This window comes from Pocillopora damicornis, chromosome 11 (genome assembly GCF_964200805.1).
Source record: "Pocillopora damicornis chromosome 11, jaPocDami1.2, whole genome shotgun sequence".
NCBI lineage: Eukaryota > Metazoa > Cnidaria > Anthozoa > Scleractinia > Pocilloporidae > Pocillopora > Pocillopora damicornis.
The window spans coordinates 13,143,229-13,164,728 of NC_142680.1; the positions used below are offsets into that span (position 1 = coordinate 13,143,229).

General features: G+C 39.5%; 2 pseudogenes; both read right to left on the bottom strand.

Annotated features, from left to right (window-relative positions):
- The window catches only part of LOC149037628 (uncharacterized), a 237,911-nt pseudogene that overhangs the window by 10,424 nt on the left and 205,987 nt on the right, over nt 1-21,500 (bottom strand).
- LOC149037629 (uncharacterized) lies at nt 11,415-12,730 on the bottom strand (annotated as a pseudogene).

Consider the following 21,500-nt stretch of genomic DNA (forward strand, 5'->3'; position numbering starts at 1 on the left):
CTATTCATTTAGATGACAAACTCACTCGAATTGTTTTCTATATTCTGTCTTTGATCTAATAAGCTGGTACAATCATGTTAGTACATCTTTCAGTAATCCCACAGTGATATTACAAAAATGGGTACAAGTACTTTTACTCTGTTCTCAATACACTACATAAGCCATCAAGCAGGTTGGTGCTACCAAAGTATTTGCGATTTCACATCAAAAAACCTGATTCCAACTTTAAAATTATACCAATCCAAAACTTCTACCCTAAACCTTACTTGCTTTGTAGAAACAAAAATACCAGTACAAGCTTTTATCCGCATAAAGTATTATTTATGTTGTGTATTCCGAATAAAAGGCCCGGAACACAGTAACTAGATCAAGATGGCGGAAGAACTATTTTTAATCTGAACAGAAAACCTCGTGTACAATACCAAATAAGGAAAACCGGTCCCGTGACACTAACGTCTACGTAGAACAGGGAAACCAAAATTAGGAAAAATCTAACAATTTACAAGCACAAGTGCATGACCTCTTCTGAAATTTCTATTCTGTATTGGAATGTTTGCTCTCCAGTTTTGTATTGCTACCCAGTGCTGTGAAGGGTCTATTAAGGGTGGGAGAATAAGATCCATACCCAGCCATATCCATCTGCTTCTCCCCTCTACCCCACCACACCCTCTTTTCAGGGGAAATCTAAATAACAACCCAGTTTACCCTCTTGGAAGGCTTCAGCAACAATAAAAACCTCTGTTTCTTTTCTTGCTTTATAAGCCAAAGTAACATATGTTCTGAACTCACTCGCTTGTAAAATGTCATGACGAATAGAGAATAGTAGGTAACAAAAGTGAAACTCAGTAAAATCTATGCTTTGTCAGTAACAGCTAAAACCAAGCCTTTATTTCAGCAATGACATAGAAGGTGTTCAAAAATGTGCCCTCTATAATTTCACGTGGCCTATCATATCTTGACAACCTTTCATTGTTTAACCTGAACTCACTGAAGGATAGATGTATTGAGCAATGTAATAAATTTTTCGAAGCAAGTGTCCAATATAAGCACACGCTTCATCATTTTTGCCACCGAAGAACCACATTACTTGTAATCTTAGAAATCAGTGTCAGTTTTTTAACCCAATAATGTGCACCAGGCGTTTCTCCCAGACATATTTACCAACTATGTGTACACAATAGGTCTGTGTAGACAATAGGTCTGTGTAGACAATAGGTCTGTGCATTATTCTTGTATTATTCTTGTAAATAATATGCCTTGTAAATATGATTGACAATTTTAGCCAGTTTTGTATTGTAAATAATCATGGAATTCAGCCTTATTGGGCTGCCATGTGATTTTTATTAAAGCTATCTATCTATTCCTCTTCTTGGATTTCCAGACTAATAAAAATAGCTTGAAATTTTATTTATTTGTACTCATGTGCACCAACATGCACGGTGTTTCTCATGATATTTTTTATTTCTCTAGCTGTCTTGAAATTAACATGTTCCAAAAATTGCTGATTTTTTCCTGTCATGTCTTGGCAGTCCAGAGAGAACGTCCTCAAGATCCAGAGAGGCCATTTGGCAAACCATCACGGGGTCCCATGCAGAGGTATCCAAATGATTGTAGAGAAGGAACATTTTTTCAGTGCCATGTTTACAGATGACATGTGGAACCTTATTGTCATCATTTATAAGGGAATAGTCAACCTGCCAGGAATAAAGATGTAATGGAGCAATGGTACTCTTCTTCACTAACAAAGTGTAAGTTCTGTAATGTCACAGACTAGCTTTCTGCAAATCTGGAGATATTTTCATCTTGCTGAAAATAGCAGAGCAGTACCAAGAGGGAGCCCGGGATTTGATAAAATCCATCGAGTGATAGAATTCCTCAATTTCATTTTTTTACCATAAATGAGACCATGGTGCCGCACAAAGGGAGGCTCCTACAAAGAATACATCAAAAACAAGCCCATTTGTTGGGGAATAAAGGTGTGGGTCCTTTGTGAGGCGAAAAGAGGTTATGTTTGGAACTTTGACATTTATCTTGGCAAAGAAGAGGGGAATGTGGAGCACAATTTAGCTTGAAGGGTGGTGAGGAAGTTGTTGTTGTTAATTAAAAATAAGTACCACCACCTCTTCATGGTTGGGGTAAACCTTGCTGAACAGATCTTGCATAGTTTGGAAAAAAACTCTTTTACTATGGATTGGAAGTTTGTTTGCTGAATTCTTATGTTATTTACAAGAAAGTAAATCCGGACCTAGTTGAGTTTCTTTGCTACAGACTAACTGTTGTGCGACACCTGTTAAAGGGCAAATACTTTCATGGTAGACCTGACCAAGTGCCAACCAGACCTCTTGCAGTTGTTGATCCTAAGAGACTTAACGGGGAGTATCACTATGTTGCTATTGAAGAGAATAGAAGAGATGGTGTTGTCTGTTCTAAGATTGTCTCAGTACAGGACTTCAGCAAGAATTTTCAAAACAAGACAAATGCTGTGTGTCATCCTTACTAAATGGCACACAATCTGCCTCCACTGCCACATGCAGTACTCTTTCTTCCCCATTCAAACCACTGGAGGCAGAGGCTTTTTTTGTGAATACAGAGGTGTTCAGGAAAAAAAGAAAAAGGAAAGGCCTCAGGGGCCTGTATACTCCTGAAACTGATTCTGCAGAAAGCTTGATGGCCAACAACTCCAAAGTTAAAACTACACCAAGGTCATTGTTTCTTATATAACTATAAGGGTTATGTATGGGAGAATCTTAGAAATTTCACAGCCTTCCATAAAAAGTGTCTTGTCATTTCTACATAACTTATCTGGAACATGTTTTGTTACATCACTGCTGTTTCTAGAGTTAGTATACTTCTGCTTGCTTAACAACCCCCCTTCATGCAACACATGCATGCTCCTTAGTTGGTTTTGACGACTTTTTTCATATTTTTCAATGCCCATCTTCACAATTTTTGGAATAATACCATTCAGTCTTATCTTGTCCTTCACAATAGTAGCTTCAAGTTTAGTGATCTAGTTATTAAAAATATAGTTTAAAAAGATCTTTATTTTTTTTATTACAAACATAAGACCCCACAACAACTGGTCTAGATATTTATGGAGATGCATTCTACAGACTGCAATGATTAATAATATTAATGATAATATTGATAAAAGCTTTATCAAAAAGTTATAGGTCAATTAGTAAATTTGTTTTGGTGTCAATGTATAAGCTTGATATAGCTTTTTAAGGGCACTCTAAATTAAAGTAACAGAAAATGATAGATAGCTGGATAGATAGATAGATTTATTGAACATCATACTGCGGCCAAAAGGCTGAATTGCTTTATATTTTACAATAAATACAGAAAATGTATAAAATTACTATAGTACAGGTTATTTTGAAGAGAATTGATAAAACTACTAAGCTAAGAATTGATAGAATTATGTATGCATACTTACACTAGATAATTGTTCGCTAATTTTCTCATCCAAAGTCGCTCCTAAAATCATAGCAGAGTTGACAACAGAGAGTTCCTTACCATCAAAGATGACAGGCTGGAATGCGTGCCTGTTCTTCTCAAAGTCAATGTTTCTGACCTTACACTTGTAGGCATTCAAGGTCATCTTGTGGTCACACAACCAGTTCTCAACAGCATGAACAGCACTCTGGATGTTACCCAGCTGCCCTTGCGGGATGACCTTGCCTACATTGGTGTCATCCATGTATTTCCATGTCTGAAAGCCTGAGACCTTAAGGTCATTCATTTTTTGTAAAACTGAGCTAGTGTGAAGCACTCAGCAAACAGTAGTTGTAAAAATTATTTATTCTCTGATGCATCTCATCTAACTGTCATAGACTTTTTCAGGGAGTTTTACTAGTTAAAACTAAATGCCTGTATTTGTAACTCATAATTAGCAGCTATACAGGGGCTTGATTTTTTGTTTCAGTACCAATAGAACAATGAGTAATTAGCCATTGTCACTTCTGATTGGGATTTCACAGCTGCATGATAACAACTTTAATATTAATAATGTTTAAAAACGTTTGATTTAATTTTGGCAGCAAGCTTAAAACTTTCAAACTTTCTGCTTTAACAAGGTCAATTTCTTTGTCGGTAAGTGATTACGGACTGAAAAAAGTGTTTGGTTTCCAGATTTGAGGGGTTCTGGTTTACTGAGGTTAAAAATAGAGAAAATGTATGACAGAGATTTTGTGGCTGAAAAAAAGGTCCGGCACAGAGAGGATTCTGGCTTAATGAGGGTCTGGTTTAGAGGGGTTCCACTGTATTGATAACATTCTTAATATGGGTATGACTGCTGTTGAATGTAGTCTTAAAGACCATAATCCATCCTGGCTAAGATCTATGATTTAGTGGTGTGGAGAACCATTTCTTGTCGTTGTAATGTACATTGCAACACAGCAGCAGTAGTTGTTCTAGTCTCAGAGAAAGACTTAAAGGAAGAAGTTTGCTAAAGCTTGACCTTGACCTTTGGCGTTGGATAGCCTTTTAATGCTCAGGTCGACTCTGGTGCTTGTTACTGTTGCACTTAGTATTCAGCTAACCATTGTGCTTGGCACCAGGTTTGTCATTCTGCTTTCCATGAGGACTGAATTGGACAAAAGAAAGTTTTCATTGTAGAATTGTGTCAACTTGGTTTGCTGTGCCAGAGGAAAGACAGAATTCACTTCGAGTGCTATCTTGGATCAAGGTTTCCAAAGACAGAAAATCATCCCTAACATCCACGTTAATGAGACTTTACACTTTTCCTTGCTGTTAATCTCCTTCTGAAGAGCTTTAGAAGCTCTAAAGACTGCACTTTCTTGAGAAACATCTTCCGTGAAGGTTAAAAGGGCAACACAGAGGCTACTGGTGTGATCTTCCAAAATGTAATTTTTCCAGGGCTCACGCTTCCATCACCCAATTGTGCCCTCATTATTGGCAGAGGTGGTGTGGACAGCTTTTTGGTGGTCTTTCACTTCAGAGTGGAGATAGTCACATGCAGCTTTCAACAATTTAATTTCTTATGAAATTTAAAAAACGATCTCTGGCTAAAACTTTTAAAAATACGAGCTTTCGGCTGTTTGCGCTACAGCCTTCAACGGGTAAAATGATAAAAAGGTAAAAAATACTAGGTGTGAAGTACAAAGTAAAAATTAAAAATGCTGATAACTAAGAATGTCTGTTAAAAAGAATGTTGTATTGTCCGGGCAAAGGACGGGAATTGTTGTCCGCATTGGGAGTTAACTTGGAATGCCACGCTTCTAGTATTTTTCTTGTTCTGAAACCGCCTTTGTCAATAATAGTGTAATATTCCTCCCTAGGAATTGTTATTCATGAGATGGTAATAAGGTATGGAGAATCACTCTGGCCGGGAAAGCCCAAGCCAGGCGAAGGGGTGATGGTGAGACGGATCGATCCGACCGGTGGCGGGTGGGTGGGAAAACGCTTCGATGCGCAGAACACAGCCCAAGGCCTCAAGTGAAGTGACAAGGAGTGATACAAAACAATCTATTATATCCAAAATCCCTAGGGACTAATTACCAATGCTAATTGAGTTAGCATAGTGTAATATTCCTCCCTAGGAATTGTTATTCATGAGATGGTAATAAGGTATGGAGAATCGCTCTGGCCTTCCCAAGCCTTCACCCACACTCATATGAAATGAACAATCACACACCCTAAGAAAAGAAACACAAAGAACTCTTTAATCCTCTTTCCAATCCTTACTTAATACATACTATATCTAATCATTAACAATAACCTATACTATAATAGTTCACAACTTCAATAAAATAAATTCATGAAAAAGCTTGGGAGAATCCCACAAGATGATCCTGATGTTTGTAGTCCTGCCCCGCTTGTAAAGGGAGATCCGCTGGTTTAGCCGCCGCGCCTGCTGGATTCACTACTTGCTTACGTTTGATATAGTGAAGTGCTGTTTTACTAGATTTCCAGCCAATGTGGTCCATGATTTCACTGAGACTTATGCTTCGCAATGCTAAAGATACAGCCACCCCACTGCGAAACCCATGAACTGTTAAATGACTACTAGATAACTTCCCAACTAGCGCGGAAACATAAAAACTCAATCGCGCTTGAGCCGCCGAAGACTCCAAATGGCTGAAACAAACTCCGCCGGATTTTGAAATAGAGCGAAAAAGGAAACCTGGCGCAAGGTTAATACGTAACAGCTTACACACATCAAAATACATTTCCAAACCCCGGACAGGACAAATCAAAGGATTAGATCCCCGCTTAAAGGCAAACACATTTGCGTCACCTGACCTGAGAGACTTTGTCCAAACATGATTGAACAACAAACCAGAATTATCCGAGAAACGTAAAACATCAGATACTTTTACTTGTAACAAATCAGCTGCTCTATCACCAGCAAAAAATAATGCTTTAAATAAAGCCTGATCGCGGGCATACATAAAAATCTGAATTGCGTGCAAAGTCGAAGAATGCAACAAAAGGGCTCTAATGAATTCAGAGATAACCAACAAATCGTTCACTAAGATAGGCTCTGCCTGGCGTGGAGTTACCCTAGCCTTTAGTTGTTCTTCTCGCACATTACTCTACACCTAACAAAGACTGCCATTCTGCGCCTCGACCACTCTCTGCAAATATAGCACGCAACTTGCCAATCAGTGAATCCATAGTCCCAAATGCCAAACGTTTAGGGCACTCACAATCTAGCCCCGCATTACCTCCCCAGGTGTGACAATCCTGTCTATGAACTCGTGTCCTTCCCTTTCCATCCTTCCACACAAGGAACGCAATAACATCCGAAGGAAGCACTGACGACAAAGACTTGGGGACTGACAAGTTTCCCAGAAAATTTATAAACTCCAATTCCAGAGCTGTTTTCTGTTTAGAATAACGAGACGAACTACGTTGCTCATTCAACTTGCGTACTCGTTGGGCAATGCTGCCTTCATCAATATCCAATTTCTTTAGTGGCCCTGGATTGTAGCACTTCTAACATAACCACATTTCTGACAGAAATTGAAATCCTCATCGTTCGGATGTGAGCATCGTGGGCACGCAACGCAGGGAGTGAATAACTTCGGAACTCTAGGCAATGTCTGTAGGGAACAAAAACGAAACAAACAATGAGCCCGACTCTACACCTTGAACCGAGACACGCGAAACGCCCACATAGAAAAGGGACAAGGTGTTGGACTATAACCCGACTTTGATGGGGATAGCAGAACACTCAAGTCAACCTGTGTACCAAGACAAATTTTCCCAGAACACCTTGCGTTCAATTCAACCCACCAATAGCGATGAGGAACAAATTCTGGAACCACAATAGTGAACGGGATCTTAAAACTCAAGAGAAACTTCAACAGAGGACCAATCAAAGAAAATGGCGGGAAGACATAAGGATTGGACATGGACGGAAAAACCCGCAAGTCTTGACTGAAGACATTCACACCGTTGGAGTCTGGGCTTGGAAAAGGAGTAAAATGCGGCAAGGAAAACCCATCTTTGTTCTTCATTACATTTGAGTCCAAAGACATCAAGTCAAACGAATGACCTTGAACTCCACCAAACTCTTTATCGACCCTCTCAAAAGCTGACATTGACAATTTGGAATCCACACGTGACATTGTCATAGACGGAAAATCGGCCACATTTTCCTTAGATGGTACATAGGATAAGTTCAACTGAACATTACGAGAAGATAGAGCAAAATAAAGTCGTTTTGTAGCTGACGTTAACTGGGGGGATCTCGTACTGCCAGACCCCTGCCACGCACCTAATACTGCCATACTGTCAATAGAAGCATCAATTCGGCAATCCTTAATTCCGTCAGCATACAACAAAGCTAACATTTCCTTTGTAGAAATATTGAGACACAGTTCCTCTTGACTCCAATAATCTCTAAAAATCTGATCATCCGAAGGTGAATGAACTGCACAACCCCACCCATAACCGGACGCATCGGTAGAAATCGCAATACGCACATGCTTCTCGTCTCTCCACGGAAGAGTGTCCTTTCAGTCGTCAAGGTAACGCTAATGCGAAATTTCCTCCCTCAAAGCGTCAGTCATAGACACTTGCCCATCATCCAAGCCAGAAGCGATCGCTCTACTCATTTCTCTAATGAACAATTTCGCGGCTGGAACAGCCAAAGAGAAAGATATGCATTTCCCCTGAAATCGTTGTAAAGTTTTGATCCAAACTGTTTTCTTGCAGGCAAGAATTTTCTCCCTAATTAAGGCCCAGGACTCAATCTTACGGCACGGCACCAAAAACGATTGTCGAACGGAATCCACGATCAGACCCAAATACCCCAGGGATGTGACTGGCACAAGAACCGACTTCTTGATACTAATGGTATAACCGAGATCAACCAACACAGAAAGGACAACGAATATGGCACCTGTAGCTGCCAGCAACCTGAACTGCAAAGATCTGTCCGCTGGTAATATGGACCAAGACCCAGTCGGTCACAAAAGCTCTCCATTTAAGCGATCGTCTATATAGAGAGAACAAGGAATCCCTTGAGCTCTCAAGAAACCTGTGGCGGCCAGACCAATGGTATGATAAACATAAGGGGAGATTTTCCATCCGAACGGATGAGTCGTACAAACAAACCACAGGCCACCAAAACTAAACCCAAAGTATGATTGCGAGGACTCTGTCAACATCACGTGATCATACCCGGACTTGTCGTCGCACTTGGTCATGAACGATCCGGGGTAAACATACCTAGCCACTTCACTCAGTTTATCCAGGGAAAACGGCATATCTTTCATCCAAAGGTTTAGAAACCTCGCATCAATACAAAGTCGAGGCTTCGTAGGTTCAACCGTGAGTGGCAACACAAGATGGGGGGGATCATCGACACCCACTACCCCTCAGACTCTAACAGTGCCGGTTAAAACACGATTCCGAATCTCCCTGGATATAAATTCCGTAAAATTTTTACAGTTTACATGATTAGGGAAAATCTTCTTGGGTGGAACAGTAGACGAATATTTAGCTCTCTTGAAAACTCCCGCAAAAGGTCTTGAAAAACTTAAGATGTCGACTTTATTTCTAATCCAATCTAGAATACAGTTCCTCAATGGATGACCCTCAAGTACCAGCTCCCAGGCGGCTGAATTACGGTGAAGACCACCTGCCACAAAGGAATCCGGATCCCTTAAATGTAAAGTCCCCAGATCCGGAACCCTACCAGATGAGATAACACTTTCCCAACACACAGCCACACCCCCCTGAACGGGAACCCCAGTCATATCCACCCATAGGGTCTCGTTTCTTGGTTTAATTGCCGTTGTCTGTAGTTGAAATTCCGTAAGAACGTAAAAGTTATCCACAGCAGCTTCACGCTTAGTACCACCCAAAATCTAAGGAAAAGAGGGCAAAAAGAGAGATCACCTATGGGAAGACCTGGGGTTCCCGATCAGGAGGGAGCAGCCTCAATTCGCCTGAAAACAGGTCGTCTGGTGGTCACCATATGTGATAAACCAGCAGGAGCTACTCTACCCCGATCCAGAACTTACAAGAGTGAATTAAAATTGAAAAAACAACAGACACCGATTGACACAATGAAAAGGGAGCCTTTAATGCCGAGAAACACACGGCATAAATACTGGAAACCGATCAAAAAACATTGGGAAAACGCCTTAATCCTGTCAACACATTCATTGTTTTTGAGGTGCCTCAACTCCTTGATTATAAAGGCGAGGCCTCTTAGACTGAGGACCTGGCTGTGGACGCACGGAACAGAACCTCTGATAATGCCCATATAGGCCACACTGAAAACACTGGACTTGTGATCTATCCCTGCCTCTCACCCTTGGCATGAAACGATTTACACCAACTCCAGGCACTCGCAACGCTTTATCTACAGCAGCAATCTGCTTGAGTACCACTTCATCCTCCTTATCTCCTAAGAGGGCTTCAAGATAGCGCTTAAATTGCATGTTTGAGGCCCACATTTTATTTTGCATCGCTGTTAGCACTGCAGAATAAAATCCAGCTTTCATGTGTTTTGTTTCCTTGGTAACAAGCTTCAGATTCACCAGGTAATCAATTGCCTGGTCCTTCTGGAACAACGGAGAATGTATAAGGTGCTGTAAATCCTCCAACACTGATTCCACAGATTTCTTTTGTGAATCTTCCAACTTCTTAAGTCTCTCTAAAACACGAGCAAGATCACCCTCCTCCTATATAACAGAATTCAAAAGGCAAGATAAAAAAAATCACTGATCTATTCATTTCCTTTCTTTCCATTACTCAATCTCATAACTGATCAAGCACAGTATAATACAGGCTGAAAAAGAACAACACCAATTAGATTACAAGTTATGAAATATTACATTACATTAAGTTAGATTAAATTAAATAAAAATTAAATTATCAAAACCTCAAACTTCCAGCAATAACGATGAACGCTCCTAGCCTCACAGGCCAAAAAATGTTTTAAAAACACAACAGCAGAGCAGTCTTTCGTTTTTTTTTTTTTACATACCGTACAACTAAAAGCTACTACACGTAAGCTTGCACAAGGAAATGAACGGCGACTGATGCTCAGGCATCACACTCCAATGAAGCAAAGCACGGCAACAGAACTTTCTACATCAGCAAGCAATTTCTTAAACGAGGGGCTACAAAGTAAAATTCAAGCCACAAAAACAAAAAAGGCTAAAGGAGAAAAAATTTATTCTTGCGCGCCAGCATCACACTACCACAACCGAGGTGAACGTAAAGCATTTCATTCCAAAAAGCAAAATACAGAAACTATTTTCGACCCCAGAAGCACAAACAAAAAATTTTTAAATGACAGTGCAGACAAAGAAACTTTCACGGCCTCGCAAGCAAAGAAAAAACTTTGATCCCTGCAGACAAAGAAAACTTTAACAGCCCCGCAGACAAAGCAGCTTTCGCGGCTATGAAGACAAAGAAAATTTCTTGGTCTCCTAAGCAAAGGAAACTTCCACAGCCCCGCAGGCAAATAAATCCAAACGGCCTCGCAGGCAAAGGAAAACTTTCAGCACAGCCCCGCAGGCAAAGAAACTTTCACGGCCACACAGACAAAGAAAACTTTCACGGCTCTGCAGGCAAAGAAAACTTCACAACCCCGCAGGCAAAGCAAACTTTTACAGCCCCGCAGGCAAAGAAAACTCTCACGGCCTCGCAGGCAAAGAAAAAAAGTTATAGAACGCTTCAAGCAGTACACAGCCCAAGGCCTCAAGTGAAGTGACAAGGAGTGATACAAAACAATCTATTATATCCAAAATCCCTAGGGACTAATTACCAATGCTTATTGAGTTAGCATAGATGCATTATCAAAGTCTATTGCGTGACTATTGGCCCAGACGTGATTGGCAATTCTTGACCCTTTTGCCGTGGTCTTTTCATTTCTGAGGTGTTCTTTCTTTCTTGTGTTTAAGGCCCTGCCAGTCTCACCAATATAACACCATGAACAGTCACCACAAGGAATTTTATAAGTAACATTTGTTTGCGATTCCAACGATGGTCGAAATTTTGGGGCCGAGAACTGTTGTTGAAGGGTGATGAGTGGTTTGTTCACCACTGTGATGTCGTGTTTTTTGAGGACACGAGTCAGAGGTTCTGTTACGCCTTTAATGTATGGAAGAGAGGCGAACGACTTGCGTGATTCGGACCCCTCGACCATCTTGAAAAATGTTCCAACAAGTTCCTCCGGGGACAACACTGTTGAGCGTCGGGTTTTGTTGGCCTGGATGTTTTTAATGAAATTCGATGGATAACCATTAGATTCAAGTGCTGAATAAACTCGGTTAAGTTCTCGTTCTTTTCCTTAGGAGGAGTTGGGTAGCTTTAGGGCTCTGTGTAGAAGAGTAGCTGCTGTGCTGGCCTTGTGTTTATTATCATGGTGAGAATTGTAATCCAGATATCTGTCTGTGTGCGTAGGCTTTCTGTAAACATCGACAGCGATGGTACCATTTCTGCGAGTGACCAAAGTGTCGAGAAAGGAGATCTTATTGTCACTTTCAATTTCGATGGTGAAAGAGATGTAGGCGTCAATTGAATTTAATGTGTCATGGAAAGCTGGCACATTGTCTTTTTTGATGATGCAGAAGCTGTCATCGACATAACGTTTCCAGATTTTAGGAAGGACGGATGAACTGTTAATCGCACTTTCCTCGATTTCTTCCATACAGAGATTGGCCACTACAGGGCTAACTGGACTGCCCATAGCGCATCCGTGTACTTGTTTATAGATTCTGTCATTGAACATAAAATAGTTGTTGGACAGGGTAAATTGGAGGAGTGATATGTCTTGATGTCCAAATTTGTTCTGGATGGAAGAGAGGCGTCCTGTTCCAGTTTGATCTTGATGTAATCACATGCTTTGTCAACAGGGATCGCGGTGAACAATGATACAACATCGAAGGAAACCAAGACTTTGCTCTCGTTGATCTTGATGTCAGATATTTCTTTGGAAAACTGTAAGGAATTGGCAACAGAGTATCCGTTACGATTTTGAAGTGGAGATAGAATATCCGTTAGGAACTTGGACGTGTTGTAGAGAGCTGAGCCAATACAGGTGACAATGGGCCTCAGTGGGTTCCCTTCTTTGTGGTGTTTAACTGAATTTGTTAAATTTGGCCTGAAATGTATCAACATCTTGAATTTTGGCTTGGATTATTTTGATCCTAAGACCAGATGGAGTAGTACCTTGGCCCTTGTGGGTCTCGAGCAGTTTGATTCTGGCTTTGAGAGAAGAGTAGGCTTTCTTGGCATCTGCTTGCATTCGAACTGTCCTCTTAGGATAGTTTCAATTGTGGAGTTGAGTCTGGGAGAACTGGACGTATCTCTGAATCTAACAGGGCTGAAGATTGGTGGAGTTTTGGTCTGGAGCGATTAGAACCTCTTTCATTCACCTTATGACTTCTTCTAGTATTGACTTGAACAATTTTTTAAAACTGAATTAGTGAGCAGCAATTAGCGAACAGTGGTTTTAAAACTTCTTTACTCCCTGACATGTTTCATCTAACTGTTGTAGATTTCTTCAGGGAGTTTTACCAGTTAAAACTAAATTCCTGTATTTATAAGGCATATGTAGCGACTGTATGGGGGCCAGTGACCTTAAAGGCTTGGCTGGACTTATGAACAGGAACTGGCAAAGTTGTGAAAAATTTGAAAATTTTGTGGGTAAGGTGAGAAAAATATTTTGGGCCATGGTTTTTAGTGAATTCAGATAACTTATTAGTAATCACAAAGTAAATAAAGATATCAGACAACATGCACAGATCTGACAGCAAAAAGCTGATTATCAGCACTTGAAAAATATCTCTTCCTCCACTACCTGCCAGTCTTGTTTACTTTTTTCAGAGATCTCTATGAGTTTTTGCGTCCTCTGAATTTTCTGTTTAGTATCTTGTGCAAGCTTTAGGATATGTTGTGGATTCAGCAGGCACAGTTGGATCTTGCCATCAATGTTTTCTAGTGAAGAATCTACTGCTGTGTTCAGCTCATAATGTTTCTGGTTTCCTTTAAACTTGAGTTGAGCTACCTCCATGTCAAACCTACTCTTTCTCAATCTCCATCATCTCATTTTCTAGTTGGTTTGGTGGGTAACTTTTGAATAATGAAAAAACAAACAAAACAAATTCTCCTTGGCTTTGGCCACTTGATGCCCCATTAGGGCAGATTAAGGGAAAATGTGCCTGATCCTTGCTCTGAATTCACTGAAAAACCAAATATTCACATATGTATGTGTTGAGGTATCAAACTGCTGGATTGCTGAGTGAAAATCTAACACTTGAACATTATATATGTACAAGGAATTAATTATTACAATACAATACAATATTATTTATTCATCAAAGGTGACAATTAACCCAATGAGTTATCTAACTTACAGCCTTCACAGCAGGTACAAATACATATGTAAAATAATGACTAAATAGCAAAACGACTCACTGCAAGAGAAACTAAAACTAGAAATTGTATGAGTTAACATTGATATAATATGAAATAAACAATTACCTTCTAATACAGCTACAATACGGAGAAAAAGGACAATCATAACAGTAATTCCTCTAGGTGAGAAACATTACTAGCAGACTTATTGAATAAGATAAGAAGTTTATGCTTAAAATTATTTAGTCTAGGTGAAAAAATAATAGAAGAAAGAGATAGACACTAGCTATTTGCTTAAGATCAGTGTCAAGGCAATTTAAAAGAGTGGCAGCAGAGTAATCAGAACCATCTCATGGTTGAGATGGTTTAAAAGTATTCCAATAGAACTAATGAACTGGAGCACCAGCGGAAAATTTATTTAAACCAAACTGTAAGTATAGAAGCTGTCTACTTAGTCTCTTCTTTGGTTTTTTTTTAACCTGGGCATTTTTCACCAAGTGAATTTAGCTCTTTGTCTTCCATCCAGGCAAATCTTTTTTTTGCTTGCTTCATCTTCTCTGCTACTTCTACTTTTGTCACTTTCCATTACGTTTTCTGCAAATTTGTATTTTTGGGTCGTAGTACTTCAAAAGCCAACTTGAGATCAACATATGGAATTCTTTGTCCCCCATCATGGAAATACTGGAATCTTGTCATAGCTGTCACCAATCAAATGTAGACTCTATAAACTGATAAAGCATCCTCTTGGAAAATGAAGTGACCAATCAGACGATGCATACTATGTTCATTTATATTATAAACTGCTTTTCATTGTTTGTTACAAGAGTGCATTTGTCAACTGTACATTCATTTATTATATATGATCCATCAAACCCCCCTTAATCACAGTAGCCCAGGTATCTCAAACTTTTAATCTCCCCCTAAATATGTTGTCTGTTATAATTGCTTAAACTTAAAACCACTCAAGCCCTCACACTTCTGCTTACTTGCTGAAGATTCCTTTCCCCACCATTCAATGTGTTATGTCATCCAGGTTTCAACCTCCCTATGATAGTAATAATGACATTGAGAATAATAATGATAATAATTATAATAATACATCTCAAGAGAAGATGGAGGAAGGTGCCTGATTGATGTAGAAACAGCATTCAAAACAGTAACAATAGGGCTCAGTCATCACCAGGGGGCACAAAGAAGGGCAATATTCAAAGCAGGTGCTTTAACATGAAAGGTCTAAAGTAAAAAATTCAACATCCAAGAATACTACTAAGTTCAAAAGGGAAGTAACAATGCCGGGGTTTGAGAACAGAGAATATGAATGAGCCTCGGAAAATGCTAAGGCCCAGAAACACATATTCAAGTCTAAGATGAGATCCATGAAAGAAGAGAAGTAGAAAAACAAAGCACTGCATGACCAGTATCCCAGGATTGTAGACAAGCCTCACATAGACACAGTCATCTCCAACAAATGGTTGTTAAGTAATCTGAAAGGAAAAACAGAGGGAGTACTTGTGGCAGATCAAGACCGGGCAATAAACATCAGAAATTACTAGAAAGTAATATGTGGCCAGCAAGTGGATGCAGAATGTGTTTGCAATAAGAAGAGACAATGAATCATATTGTATCTGAAAGTGAGGTATTAGCTAATACAGAATACATCTCCAGGCACAATAATGATGCAGCATATCTCCATTGGAGTATCTGTAAAGATCATTATATCAAGATTACAGACAAATGGTACCAACATGAACCAGAGACTGATGCTGCACGAAAGTATCAGAAGCTGCTGTGACAGAGATTCAAAAGATCTGCATGCTGGGATCTGCATGAATCCTCAGAAAGGTGCTTAGTGTATGAACAGAGTAATTGACTTGAGTGACTAATGCCCTAGGTGCATGGTTTATGCCTGGCTGATGCACAAAAAGACTGTGATAGAAGAGGTAACTATATTTAAAGATGTTGAGATTATGCGATAAGTTGCAATGAAATTGTAAAAAATGAAACAATACCAAGTGGTCTAATTTACAACAAAGAGAATGAGAATAACAAATTTTCTGAGACTGAAAAATTTTTAACTTATTTAGACCATTCATCTTATTTATGAAAGACGGCAACTTCTGAAAATTGGGTGTACCCTGGAAGCTTTGATCAATTTACCTCTTTTTGATATTCATAAAAGTTGCATTGAATGCTTTAGCCACTCTTTTAGGATCAGACATCACCTCATTTTTTTTGACCTCATGGATGATGTGCTGAGGTACATTCTTTCCTTGAATGAGAGCATTTAGGTAGTCCTAGGAGACTCTTGGATTGTTAACATGAGGAAAGTCAGTTTACTTTTCAAACTGCAAGAGAATCAGATATTCTTAGAGAGCTAAGAAATCCTAAATGAAAGAAAGCATAATGACTGGGTAATTTTCCCTCAGGATTTCTCAAAGATGCTGCTCTTGTTTTGACTAAACCTATGTCATTTGTCATTAATTTATCTCTTGAAACTGGAGTTGTGCCTAGTGAGTGGAAAGTGGCCAAGGTGATCCCCCTCTATAAATATGGGTATCTGGCTGACATTGAAAATTATAGGCCCATCAGTTTTCCATATTTTCTCAAAGATCATAGAAAAAATAGTCTACAAGCAGTCAATGGCTCATCTGGAACATTATAGTCTACTTTTTAAGTACCAGTTTGGTTTCTGTTGCAACTGCTCAACAGAGCTAGCTATTACTTACTTCTTTGATCTTATCCGAAGGAAGGCTGATAGTGTTATGTCAACAGGAGCAATTCTCATTGACTTAAAGACATTTGATACCATTGGTCCCTCTGTTCTATTAAGGAAACTGTCCCATTACAGCATACATGACATGGAACTAAAATGTTTTACCGACTATTTATTCCTTCACAAGCAGATAGTTCATTTTAATGGTGTGCTTTCTTGCAAAGACTTACGAGGCGATCTCTGTAAGAGCGGTCCAGGGCATTCGCATTGGAAAAAAGTTTTCCCTCAAACTGGTATAAGTATATGAAACCACATTAGTTTCTGGAAATACGTTAAAATAAAATTTTTAGAGCTCTCAAAAGTCAAAGCTGCAAAAGGCCCTTTTTTGACCTCTTGTGATATTCAAAATTTCAAAAGTTGAATAGCCCAGTCCTCGTATCACACCGCATGCAGCAAAAAATATTTTGTATTCTTAAAGTGTGTGATATATAAGGTGTATAAAATGCATTTCAATTTTGATATTCGTTTATTCAGAGGCTCGTCATAATTTATTTAAAAACACTCGTTGGACAGCTTTCTGAAATTGGTTAAAGGTACTCTTTCTTTCTTGGTTGATATTGCTCAAGTCCAGACCAGACCATTAAAAACTCCGCTTGATTTCTGCTAATAAGATGTTTGGCTGCAGAAAAATATAAAAACATCTTGCACTTATTGATTTTCTTCGCAGAGGTGACTTCAAACTTTTAGCGGTATTGCTAGCGTGACAGCCGATCATGCAAATTAGTTCATTGAGCAAACTCCGACCGTTTTGTATGAGTAGCTCAATAAATCTTAGATTTTAACCATTTTAAGTAGAAAATATAGTAGACATATAGTAGACAGAGCTCTAAGACCACACCGATTAATACCCTTAAACATTTTAAAAGGCCAAAATTTAACAAATTTTAATATCTCGTCATGAAAGACGTCAACAACAACGTATCGAATAACTTAATTTGATTAGCGCTCGCAAACTCTTTTATAAAAATTTGGCTTCTGTTATTTCATATTTTAGTTCTTACACTTACGCTATTCAAACCTGTATAAACATTTCAAAACCAGACTACAAGGTTCTATTTAGTGTAACCGGCGATAACAACACACACTGAAATACACCGTGACCGCTGTCACGTAATTCAATTGTGTAATTATCCCGAATTGCTTCTCCCCATCGTAATAAAGCAGCGATGGCTCGGATTTCTAGCTGAAAGGGAAAAAATGATATTTTGTCGTCACACCTGTCTGCATAACAGTCTCTGTTCATAAGTTTGAAGAGTCCTAGTGAAAAAGGATATCGCATTTGCATAATTAACGGTGGACGTCATAACTAGATTGCATAACAACTGCACTCCGACATCATTCCTTCCATTTTTGCAAGAGGTGCTGCATTTGTATCTTGCATTTTGAATGCGAGCTCAAAATGTTTGCACATGTCTCTCAGCATCTTGACTTTGAGACTAGGCAACCTTGCTTCTCTTGCCAATGAGCACACATCATATATATCAAACATGATTGGATGTCTCAATCCTATCCCATGCATTACTGTGTTCCTCGCCTCTCTCAAACACCCTTCGTCTACATCAGATGGGGATGCCTCTATCAAGTGGTCTTCTGCGTCGGTGGCATCGTCCGATTCTTGTTGTATATTAGATCACTGTTTATGGCACAATCTTGAGAAGAAATCCTGAACCTGTATGTTGGATAACCATTCTGTTATATCGAACATTCTCTCTCCATCTATTGTGCAAGCAGTTCGTGTTTCGTGTTGTTCTATACTACAAGAAACTCAACACGCCATGTTGGAGGCACGCAACTACTAGCGGTGAAATCACGGCATATTTTTAATTAAGCCAATAACCAAATTAGGTAAGCTGTCAATCAAATTGTACATATCGTAACATCTCCCTTCTTTTAAAAAAAATAACTACACAAGAATGAACTGCAACTTAAACAAATCGTAATAAACATTACAAACAAAATGCCTCTGCGATGTTCTTTAAAGTTGCTTTTAGCGGAGCAACAGCAACAACAATGAACTTCTTTTCTTTTTTTTTTTTTTTTTTTAAACTGGCAGTCCATCCTTCAAGTCGTTACAAAGTCTTGGTATCTTGATGGTGGTTTCACAATTCTTTGTTCTGGTCCTGAGTACTTTGGGAGCAGCTGGAACTTCTGGTGATTTCATCTGTGGAGCTGTTTGGGTTTCAGGAGCTATGGCAGCTGTCTTTGAAACGGGTGGGCTGGCTTCAAAGCTTGTAGTTGAGGCAGGTGTTGTTGGTTTTGACTGTCTGCCCAATGACTGAGATGATGTTGACGGTGCTGGTTTTAGGCTTTGCCTGTTTCTCCGTAATGTTTCACTAGAGGTCTCCACCAAATAGGAACGATCAAATAGCTTCTTTACGCATGTTCCACTCTTCCAAGGCTGGTTTCGCTCCTGAGGGGCAACCCTCACTTCCTGGCCGATTTCTATCTCTGGCAGTGTTCTTGCAGTACGATCCTGATAGTACTTCGCCTTTTGTTTCTTCACTTTGATCTTCTTGTTCACTCCCTCAAGGACTTTTGGCTGCAGTAGGCTAGTGGCTGTTGGCAACAGTGTTCTGGTTCTTCGTGACATGAGGTGCTGAGTGGGGCTTGACTTCATACCTTCAGTAGGAGTGTTGCGATAATCGAGAAGAGCAAGCCAAGGGTCTCTATTATCTTTAAAAGCTTTTTTGAACAAACTCTTGAAAATTTTAACAGCAGATTCTGCTTTGCCATTAGATCTCGGGTATCTTGGTGAGGAGGTCACGTGCTTGAACTCCCAATCTGTTGCGAACTACATCAATTCCTGGCTGACAATCTGTGATCCATTATCAGTGACAAGGCAGCCTGGGATGCAATGGCGACTGTATTGTTCCTTTAAGAACTGTATCACTGAACTTGATGTTGTGTCAGGTTATTCGGCTACTTCGATGAAGTCGGAGAAGTAATCCACTAGAGCAATGTAACTGTATAAGTATAATCTTTATTTAAGCACGAAACAATTCATCAGCAATTACATTAACTAAAACTATTTAAAAATTAAAACACTAACTAATAACTAAAAGCTGTTTTCCGTGAATGCCGTGCGTTATAGAGTGGCATTGATCTTGCGTTTAAATAACCCCAGAGACTCTGTGTTCCTTATATCACATGGAAGACTATTCCATAATGTGGCTCCACTATAGCTAAAGCTTTTTCGATAATAGTTAGTGCGAGGTAGAGGAACATTGAGTTTATTTTCAGAGTCCCTGAGGTCATAAGCAGAGTTACGCCATCTAAACTTAGAATTAAGATATTCAGGAGCTAGCCCGTGCCGACATTTGAAAACCATGGTAACTCTATGAATTTCCTGCTGGCTTGTCAGATTTTTCCAACTTAAAAATTCAAGTAGCTTAGTTGCATCGGCATCATAGCTGGAAAATGTCAAAACACGGGCTGCTCTAATCTGTAATTTCTGCAGCTTATCTCGTAGCGTTATCCCACAGCTACCCCAGACAATGTCACAGTAATCAAAGTGAGGTTTTACTAAAGCTTGGTAAAGCAGATGTAAGGTCGATGCTGGGATCAGATGCCTGACTCGCTTTAGGCACCTGATACCAGAGGCAATCTTTTTTGTTAATTTTTCGATGTGACTATGCCAATCGAGCCTATCGTCTATAATCACACGAAGCGATTTTGTAGAAGTAACCTGGCTCACCTGAGTGCTGTTCATTCTAATTGTTGGTGAAGCTGTGAGAGTACCCAGTCTCTGCCTTGACCCTATTAGCATGAATTCGGTTTTTGTCATATTCAGTGTGAGTTTATTCGCTTGTAGCCAGTTGAAAACGTTTGTTAAGTCCTCATTCAGACAAAGCTGTATACTCTCAAGATCACCGCCGGCATATGTAAGGTGTGTGTTGTCAGCCTACATCCTCGGCTCACAATTTGATAAACAATTTGGAAGATCGTTGATATATAATAAAAACAATAGTGGACCGAGGATGGTCCCCTGGGGGACGCCGCAAGTTAATGAGCAGCTGGTGGACAGCGACCCGTTCACAGAACATTTCTGTGTGCGGTTTTCCAAGTATGACTGAAACCATTTGAAAGATTTGCCATGTATACCATAATAGTTTAATTTCGATAGGAGGATCTGATGATCAACAGTGTCAAAAGCTTTTTTCAAATCTAGAAAAATGACTCCATCGATTTTCCCGTTGTCAATATTATATGCCCAAGAATCTGTCGCTTCCAACAATGCTGTTACAGTTGAATGAGTAGCACGGAACCCTGATTGATTTTGATATAGAATATCATGTTCTTCCAGATAGGCATACAATTGATCGTAAACTATCCTTTCAAACACTTTCGCCACTATTGGAGTCACCAATATTGGGCGGTAATTGTTGACATCATCGTGGTTACCCTGTTTAAAGAGAGGTGTAACCCTTGCATATTTCCAATCATCTGGGAACCTCCCTTGGCTAATAGATTAATTGAAAATATCACATATCGGCACACAAATAAGGTCAGCGCATTCCCTGACAAACCTAGCAGATATTGTGTCAAGGACCGTTGCTTTTGACTCGTCTAGTTTATTTAAAAGTGAAAATACTTTATTTGGATTAGTAGGTTGGAGCTCAAACCGTTTATCTGTACCGGCAAGATATCGTTGATAGCTACTACTATCACAATCTATCTCACTGGCAAGTTTTGGACCAATATTAGCAAAATGGTTGTTGAATTCGTTTGATAGCTCCAGTGGATTAGTTATCGTTAATCCATTCACTTTTAGTGATGTCACTGACATTTTCCCAGATTTATGTGAAGTTAGCTCGTTTATAGTCTGCCAGGTCTTTCGGGAGTCGCTAGTGTGCTTGTTAAAAATATTTTGGTAATA